Consider the following 10000-nt stretch of genomic DNA (forward strand, 5'->3'; position numbering starts at 1 on the left):
GCTCTTCAACAGAAAGATACACAGAGAGAGAAAAACACAGAAAGAAGGAGAGAAAAAAAATGCGTGCAGTAGCTAACGAATCAACATGGCGATCTGATTTCGGCCAGAGGTCAAAGATCAAACATGAGACGCGAGAGCGAAATAAGGGGAGATAATAGGGTTGATAACGGGTTGGGACCAGCTAAAAGTGCGTGGGAGGGGTCTGGATGTGTGTATGTATAGGGTTGGTGTATGTATTAGTATGTATAAGGGTGTGTGTGTATGAGAGAGTATTAGTGCGTAAGATTGGTCTGGACGTGCGTATGTATGGGGTTGGTGTATGTATTAGTATGTATTAGTATGTATTAGTACGTATTGGTATGTATAGGTATGTGTGTGTGTGTGTGAGAGAGTATAAGTGCGTATGCGGGGTCTGGACGTGTATGTATAGGGTTGGTGGTGTAAGTATTAGTATGTACTAGTATGTATTAGTACGTATTAGTATGTATTAGTGGTGTGTGTATTAGTATGGCACATCATATGTGATGTGATGTGTAAAGTCATGTGGTGTAGTGAGGAGAAGAGGGGGAGGGGGAGAAGAGAGGGGGGAGGGGAGAGAGGGGAGGGGAAGAAGAGGGGGAGGAGAAGGGGGAAGAGAGGAGAGGATGGAGGAGAAGGAAGGGGAGGAGGGGGATGAAGGAGGAAAGAGGGAGAGGGGGAGAGAGGGAGTGAGGGAGCAGAGGGAGGGAAGGGGAGGGAGGGAGAAAGAGGAAGAAGGGAAGGGGGAGTAGGGGTGAAAGGATGAAGGACTGAAGAAGTAGGGGTCGGGGGGAGAAAGGATAGGTGAGGAGGGGGGGAGAGGGGGGTTAGATGAGGAGGGGGGGAGAGTTGAGACCAAATGGCGTATAAGAGCGAAGAGAGAAGATTAATTCCTGTTCACGGCGCAAACGGGAATCCGGATGGCCTCTGTGTAAGGACAAAACGAACACAGATAGGTGTTGCAAGGAGTGACGGGTGGAGCGGAAATGGCGTGAGACCGTGTGTGTCGTTCGCAAGGTGGATGTCACGAAGGTGTTCCGCGAACCGGTCAGCCAAGCGGCGTCCCGTTTGTCCGATGTACAAGGAATTGCAGAGAGAGCAAGAGATGCAATAGATATATTGCTGGAGGTGCAGGTGAAGGAGTGGATGATGGGATAGGGTCGATGGTGGGTGCTAGTGAGGCGGGTGGTGTTGGAGAGGTAAGGGCAAGTGCGGCAACGTGGGCGGGAGCAGGGGAACGAGCCGGGTTGGGAGGTAGGGTCAGGGAAGGAGCTATGGACCAAAAGGTCTCGAAGGTTGTGGGCTCGTTTGAAAGAGGGGAGGGGTCGGTTAGGGAAGAGGTGTGAAGTGGACGGGTCGGACTGGAGATGACGGAAAGCTCGAAGAATGGTGCGTTGGAGACGTAGGGTCGTGGGGTGGTAAGTGAGGGGAAAAGGGAGGCGGGAGACTACAGGGCGGGTTCGGGGAGAGAGAGCAGATACACGGTCCACGGACCGTGCTCTGGCAAGGGCGGTGTGGATAGTGGTGAGGGGGTATCCACGTAGGGTATATATACAAGATAAGAAAATGGAGAAATACATCTAAATCAAATATCAATTACCAGGTAATACTCAATCACATACTTTATTAAACCACCACATAAGAGACTGTAGGGTTAAACATAAAAAAGCAGAACAAATCAGTGTACATAAAGGAATGTACATAAAAAAGTGTACATAAAAGAGTAATGTTGTATAATAAGTAGAATATATATAAAAAAGAGAATATAAATATAAGTATAGATTACATCTTACAGCTGTTTCGGCCATGTAGATAAGTATGTCTCATTTTACCAATATTAGCCTTTTATGGTAGGTCAATATATAGATATAAATGAGACATTTACAAAAATATCATAAGGCCTCTTCGGAGATATACATATACATATGAGTGCATATACTCACACTCCTATACATATAAAAATATACATATACATAATAATGAAAATAAATAATATAAATTAGTAAACATATACATGTTCTATATTCAACGTTTCAGTTCTTCAACTTAATATTGTGATAATAAACATACACATATTAGTACCTAGATGCAAATATACATAGTCAATAGTACATTATATTACTTCCTACAAATTTCCAAAGTGTCATTAAAGTTAGCATTATTATCGTTGTCAATACCATTAATGCTACCATTATTATCATTCATAATATTATTAATAACGCTTACATTAGGATCCAAAGTGGCACATATGTATGTCCCGGTTCCAGTTAGTAATTTTCCTTATGACATAAATACACTATTGGATTTGAATTTAAATTATCATTGTCTTCATCATGGTTGGTCTGTTGAGAGCCGCCCGACCTCCACCACACCGCACAAGAAAAACATACACATCCAACCCAAAACCCACACACACATGCACACACACATGAATACACCCCAACACATCCCTACACATTCTCTAGATTGCAGAGTGTATGTCTGTCATCGCATGGCTTATAGACAAATCAGTACAGGCAGCAGTGTCTATACACTAACACACACACTCACATCCGCATATACTCATAAATATTAATACACTCTCATATACTGTATCAGGGAACATTCGTACACACATATATACATATTTAAATATAAGTCTGCGCACTCATACGTACAAATAAAACCTATACTTATATCTACCCATGAATAAATATTTGCATATACATATATATATATATCCAAATACGCACCTGCGTACTCATATGTATAAGAAAAACATACATTTGTACGTCCACCCACGAACATACCTATACGTACGAAAACATACATACGTACACATACACATTTTCACACACCTCGACACCACAACCCACATCCACTAAATCATAAATTAAAATATATGTCTGCCCATCCAAAGACGTATATATATACATACACAAAAAGTAAACAGAAGTTACTATTAACTTATATATAAGTTCATTAATTATAAATTAAATTAAATTAATTATAAGTTAGTAAGTGCCAAATAAACAAAAATAAATAATTAAATAAATAAATATAAATATATATATATGTATAGATAAATAAAATGGAATACAAATTAAGAAGAGCACAAAGATAAACCTAATATAGTAAATATAAGTGGTATGTGCATGTGGGTGCATTTCGGCGTATCCACTTATATTTACTATGTGATTGAGTATTACCTGGTAATTGATATTTGATTTAGATGTATTTCTCCATTTTCTTATCTTGTGGTAAATCATTTTACCCTTGCCCATATAATACAGTAAATGAATTGATTGCATCGCAATCCTTAACATTTATGTATTAACTTTGTTGGGTACTTCACTAGCAGTATATTGGATGTATGTTATCCCATAGAGGGTTGCATTTACAACCCCTATCTCAATTTGTATATATATATATACACACCATAAATCCTTGAGTATAGTCCGCCCTTGAGTATAATACGCAGGGGATTTTTAGGAGACTGTACCTCTAAAAAACCTAAACCTTGTGAATAATACACACCCCTTCTCTAACTTGGGTCAAGGAGGTCTATATAACATCCTTGGTTTGTAAAAATGTATACAGTAACGTCCTTTATTATTATTGTATATATAACATAATGCAAACCTGTAGCTTTTTTGTGCATTTTGTTTGCAGAAAATAAAGAAATAACAGTAATAACATCAGTGAAAAATAAATATTAAGTAAATTGCCATTACATACTTATCACTATCAATTACAAAAGCTAAAACATTTATTCAAATCCTTCAAGGTCAACATCACTTTCAGCATCAAATAACTGTTCCATTTGTTCCTCCGTAAACATGTCAGCATCATTGTAGTGCAAATCTCCATTATCTCCATTATCGTCAGATTCATTGTCAACATCAGAAGATTCATTTTCATTTATTTCATCTTTCCATACAACGTCATCCTGAGTAGCATCCAGTGCAGACAATATACAACATTTGATAAAACTTTTCACAATAATCTGGGGTTCAAGTTCATTCCATGCATACACGATCCATTTGTATACCAAATGTTGGACATAAGGAGCATCGGATGGAGTGCAAGAGAAACGTTTGTGCTTGTATGGCCATGTACTATGGATGGATGAGGAGAGATGTGTGAAGATATGACACTCCCAAACAGTTGAAGGAATCCGGGGTAGAATTAGACCCTGGAAGACATGGGAGGAGGTGGTCAAGCAAGACCTTCGAACATTGAGCCTCATAGCGGCAATGATGAAAGACCAAGACCTCTGGAGATAAGCTGTGACTGCGAAGATCCGGCAAATAAAGTGTGTTCGTGGCTCGCAGGACAGCCTGCTGTGCTAACCTTGGATCATAGAGTGACCCGCTGTTCTTGAGGAGACCTATTGAGTCAAGTACATCAACACCAACATCAAAATAAAAATCAAATGGAAATTGTAGTTAAGATACCTGTGCCGGTGACATGTTAAAAGCATCATCCAATCGTGGCAGTTGCCAGCGCCACCTGACTGGCGTCTGTGTAGGTGACACGTAAAAGCATCAACCGATCGTGGTCGTTTGCCAGCCTCATCTGGCCCCTGTGCCAGTGGCACATAAAAAGCAGACTACACTCATAGAGTGGTTGACATTAGGAAGGGCATCAAGCTGTAGAAACACTGCCAGATCAGACTGGAGTCTGGTGCAGCCTCCTGGCTTCCCAGACCCTGGTCAAACAATCCAACCCATGCTAGCATGGAAAACGGACGTTAAACGATGATGATGATGATATACATTATATATACAGCTATATAACTATATAGATATAATTATAATTAAGAATACTGAGAAAGCAGCACCTACATGCTAGAAATAGACATCAAATCATCATCATCATCATCGTTTAGCGTCCGTTGATGATGATGATTATATACATATATATAATGTATGACTCTAAAAAATGCATGTGGCTGAGATGAATAATGGGAGTTGCCTTGTATATACATGTGAATATATGTATTTGTGCATATAAGCATGTATTTGTATGGGTATGTACATATATAGTTGCATGTATGTACATTTTGATACATTCTACTGGCAAAGGTGAAGTAATTTTTATATTTCTAAACCAGAAATCGTTCAATCAAGAATCAACCTTAAAAAAATTTTGCCAAATTGTTTTTTATTCATTTACCTTGCTTTCAACCTGTGCTAATGGACTGAAAAAAATGATGTGCTTTGAGAGTCATTTTGTGTCTATTTTTAGTGTGTAGGTGTTGCTTTCTCAGTACCCTTAATTATAATTATAGCTATATACTTATATATCTGTATTAATATTGTCTTTTTCTTATGTCTCTGCTAGAATTCAGTTAAATTTTCTGTTTATTGTTTTTCTTTCAGTTATTCTCCTCTAACATAGGAGTTTCTCAATGACAGCTTTTAGCTCCTGCTTGAGGACAATCAGTTTGCAATTGAGTGTACTCTTCTTGCTATTTCTAAACATCATTTCCATTTCCTTCTTCACTTTTTGTTGGTGAGATGAAGGAGGGGGTGCTGAAAAGTTCCTGGTTTTGGGTAAAAGAAAGTACAGGAGCATCAGTTAATTATGATTTTATCCAACATCTTCACCTCTCAGATTCACACACTTATTGCAGTGGTCCTTCAGTTTTCCTAAGTCCTGTAAAAGAACTTAGAAGGTTGGGCCTACAACCAGGCCTTTTGCAACACCCTTAAAGCCAAGAATTTTTTCGCACCCCTTTGTATAGTCATTTGCTTGTTTGCAAGCAATAAGCATTGTCACTGGTTGATGGTCTTCCATAAATCAGCCATGATGGCTTTTTTTTCAATGTTTCAGTTTTGTCTACTTTTTGAGTGTTGCTCATGTACTGCTTTGCAGTAGTAGACAGGGCATATAGACAAGCATTAATCTGCCAAAATGAGGGTCCATTACGTAGCTGAAAGTACCCCCCCCCCAACAATTTTCTTTACAATATTTGATACCATGTCTGTTGATCTTTTAATTACTTTGGTAGAGAGTATGCTCTCTTTGAGAGAGTACTTCAAAGCCAAAATTATTCTTTCTTGAAAAATTTTATTAATGGCATATTTCACTGATATATAACTTTGACTTCTATTAATACAATGATTGTTGCAGTTCTGCTTGCTATTTACATTAGTCTTAGGAGAGGAACAGTGGTCAAATTTCTTTAGCCTGGAAGGCAGTATGGTATTTGTTGGAAAATCACTAAGTGTGAAACAACGCAGTGTTGTAACATCATTCACACAGTTTTGTTTATCATATTTGGAAGAAAGTTAATATTAGATCTTTTTTAATCAAGTTAAATTCACTAACTTTCTTCTTATGTTCCACAAATGATTCTTGTTGGCATAATTGTCTTGCAGTAAAATATTTTAGTTCTGGATGCAGATCATCCCAATATGCTTTTAATCTATTCATATATCCAATAGTGGGATTTTGTTTAGTTTTTTATGACAGCTAAATGTGTATGTTCTTTGTTGCCTACCCACTTTCTACTTTTCCTTCCATACTTCAAAACAATCTTTTCCCTTTCCTGGCACACAACATTGGTTGTTTCTTCTCAAATTTTAACATCTTCCCTCTTCTTTGTTCACCCTTCACTTCTGACTTTCAACTCTCTCACACCACTTTCATCTCTCCAATTTGGCTTTTATTTAAGAGGTTTGTGATAAGATATGCCCTCACTCATTTTCATGATATGTCATCTCATCTGTAAGGATCAGCATTCAGAGATCAAACCTCATCACTACTTTCCAGGTTTCCAGTCTTCTTCTGCAATGGCCTTCTTCAGCAGATTGTCAACATATATGTGATATTGATTCATCAGGCAGCTGTCATCCAAAGCACAATTTCCCAGATTATGCAAAGAGATTGTTCTAAAACAGCTGACTCTATACCTTCAATACCTAAACCTATTCAGTCAGATAATTTCTCTCCATCATTCCAAATGTCTCTCAACACCCTTAACACAAACAGGTGCAGCAACAAACTTAACGGGAAACTAATGGATGATTTGGGGGTTGCCTGCATTACAATGAAATTATTTAATTTATTTATATTAAACCAAGAAACAAAAGAAAGAGAGAAAGACAGCTAATAAAACCAAAATGATCACAGTCAAACAAGTGTTGACATGGCATATAAAACACTTTTTAAGTAGCTTCTATCAATGACATACCTTTTAATATAGGTGACAGATTTATTCCACCAATATTCCAACTTTATTTTCTTCTATACTATTCAGTCTATATTTTATATTTGGCAACAAAACACTCAGGTAAAAACTAGCTACCACACAAATACATTTTTTGATACATACTGAAGTACTTTTGATATAACTTGAAGAGGTTTTGTATATTGACATTATGTTGTTATTATCATCACTATCACCACCACAACCACCATTTTACATCTGTTTTGAGGCACTTATTTAAGTTCAATGAATCTTCTTCAGTACAGTGTCTCACCACTAGTTGCATTCTTTAGTGTGTGTGTAGGAGGGAGGGGCATCAATTTCCTGAGAACACTGTCCACCCCTTTATATAGTTGTGAATATACAGGGTGGTTGGGCAAAATTACACAGTTTGCATAAGCAGAAAAGAAAACAATATCTCATCCAAAAATAAAAATATTTTAAAAAATCAAAACATATAGGCGCAGGAGTGGCTGTGTGGTAAGTAGCTTGCTAACCAACCACATGGTTCCGGGTTCAGTCCCACTGCGTGGCATCTTGGGCAAGTGTCTTCTGCTATAGCTCCGGGCCGACCAATGCCTTGTGAGTGGATTTGGTAGACGGAAACTGAAAGAAGCCTGTTGTATATATGTATATATATATATATATAATATATATATATATATATATATTATATATATATATTATATATATATATATATATATGTATGTGTGTTTGTGTGTGTTTGTCCCCCTAGTATTGCTTGACAACCGATGCTGGTGTGTTTACGTCCCCGTCACTTAGCGGTTCGGCAAAAGAGACCGATAGAATAAGTACTGGGCTTACAAAGAATAAGTCCCGGGGTCGATTTGCTCGACTAAAGGCGGTGCTCCAGCATGGCCGCAGTCAAATGACTGAAACAAGTAAAAGAGTAAAAGAGAGTATATCAATTTAGATAATGGCTGGGAGGTAACAGTTTACTCCACACAGTGTCCCTGGGAAGATCTTTGAACACCTCCTTGATCTTGGCCTTGCTATTTCAGGCAGAGCAGTTGGTGTCTTTCTGAACTGTGTCCCACATTGAGTAATCTATGTGATTACATACAACTGAGGGAATTAGTAGACTGTCTAAATTGGGTGTAAGGCTCTGTTCAAAGATGCGGGGATAAATTCCGATATGTTCACACAGTCAGAATACCTACTATGTCCCTTCCTGCTTGCCACAGCTTTGTATTCTCTGTTGCAGCTGCCCGTATCAGCCTTTACAGTATTCACAGAGCACTAAGTAGCCGTCATGATATTGGCATTATGATACTCAGCACAAATCATCCTAATATAGGTAATTCTTTTACCTTGCTTAGAAATAGGTGAGGGTTGGTGGCAGGTTGTGGTAAATATATATATTATTGAAATAGCTAAGGCACTCCATGAGGCAATGGCAACAGTAAACAACTCCATGGGACAATGACATCCTGAATCTAATTCATGAGACAGTGACATCCTAAAACTGCTCAATAGGAAAATGACATCCCTAAGCTACTTCATGGAACAATGATATTCCCAAACTAGTCTATGAGATAATGACGCACCTAAGATACTCCATGGGATAACAACATCCCAAAACTACTCTATGAGACAATGACATCCCTAAGCTACTTTATGTGACAATGACATACCTAAGCTATATAATGGAACAATGACAACCTGAAGCTAATCCATTAGACAATGATATCCCAAAACTACACCACAGAACAACTGACATCACTGAACTACTCCATAGGACAATGACATCCCAAAAGTACTTTATGGGACAATGGCAACTCTGAGCTACTCAATGAGACACGGACATCCTAAAAGTACACTATGGCATAATGACATCACCAACCTACATTATGGGACTGATATCCTTGAGCCACCACATGGAACAATGACATACTTCAGCTACTTCATGGGACATTGGCATCTAAAAATGACTATATTGGACAATGACACTCATAAGCTACTCCATGAGATGATAGCATCTCCAAACTACTCTACAGGACATTGACGTCCAAAAACTACTGGGTCAATGACATCCCCAAACTATTTCATGGGACAATGACATCATTAAACTACTCCATGGGACAAAGACTTCTCTAAGCTATTCCATGGGACAGACATCACAAAACTACTATATGGGACAATGACATCCCTAAGCTACTCCATGGGACAATGGCATCCCAACACTGCTAGGAGAAGCACTTTTAATTACAACTGGCACAGGAAAAGTTGTGGGTTAAGAAGCTTGTGTTTTCGAGTTCAGTCCCACTGCACGGCACCATGCACAGGTGTCTCCTACAATAGGTTAGTGTCAAACAAAGCCTTGTGAGTGAATTTGATAGACAAAAAGAAACCCATCATATGCATATGTGTGTGTATATGTATACTAGCCAATGAAAAATGCAGATGCGTACTTGTACTTGTACTTGTGGTGACATTCACCCTGGGCGGGTTGAGTCAGCTTCTTCTACCACCCTTGAGGCATCTCGAAGAAGTTGGAAGAAGTTTCGTGGGAATATGTAGATTTCACAAGCGGTCCCCAACAATGCCGCATGTAGAGATTGATGCATACTAACAATATTCTTAACAATTAAACCTGGAAAAGCAGAGGACAAGAAAAAACTCATTAAAATTAGACCTTAAAATATTTCTGCTAAAATTAAAATTAAAAAGTACCTCTTAGGTACTTTCTCAAATTTTTTTAAAAATTCAATTAATTTCACTTTTCATTTTATTTTTTATACTAAATGAATTAATAAAAAAATTTT

At 38.2% G+C, this 10000-nt stretch overlaps 1 protein-coding gene across 2 annotated transcripts in view; it reads right to left on the reverse strand.

Annotated features, from left to right (window-relative positions):
* Positions 1 to 10000, reverse strand: part of LOC115214112 (UDP-glucose 6-dehydrogenase) — a 134333-nt gene that overhangs the window by 42194 nt on the left and 82139 nt on the right. The gene's annotated exons all lie outside the window — the stretch shown is intronic.

Source organism: Octopus sinensis, linkage group LG7, assembly GCF_006345805.1.
Source record: "Octopus sinensis linkage group LG7, ASM634580v1, whole genome shotgun sequence".
NCBI classification, from domain to species: Eukaryota; Metazoa; Mollusca; class Cephalopoda; order Octopoda; family Octopodidae; genus Octopus; species Octopus sinensis.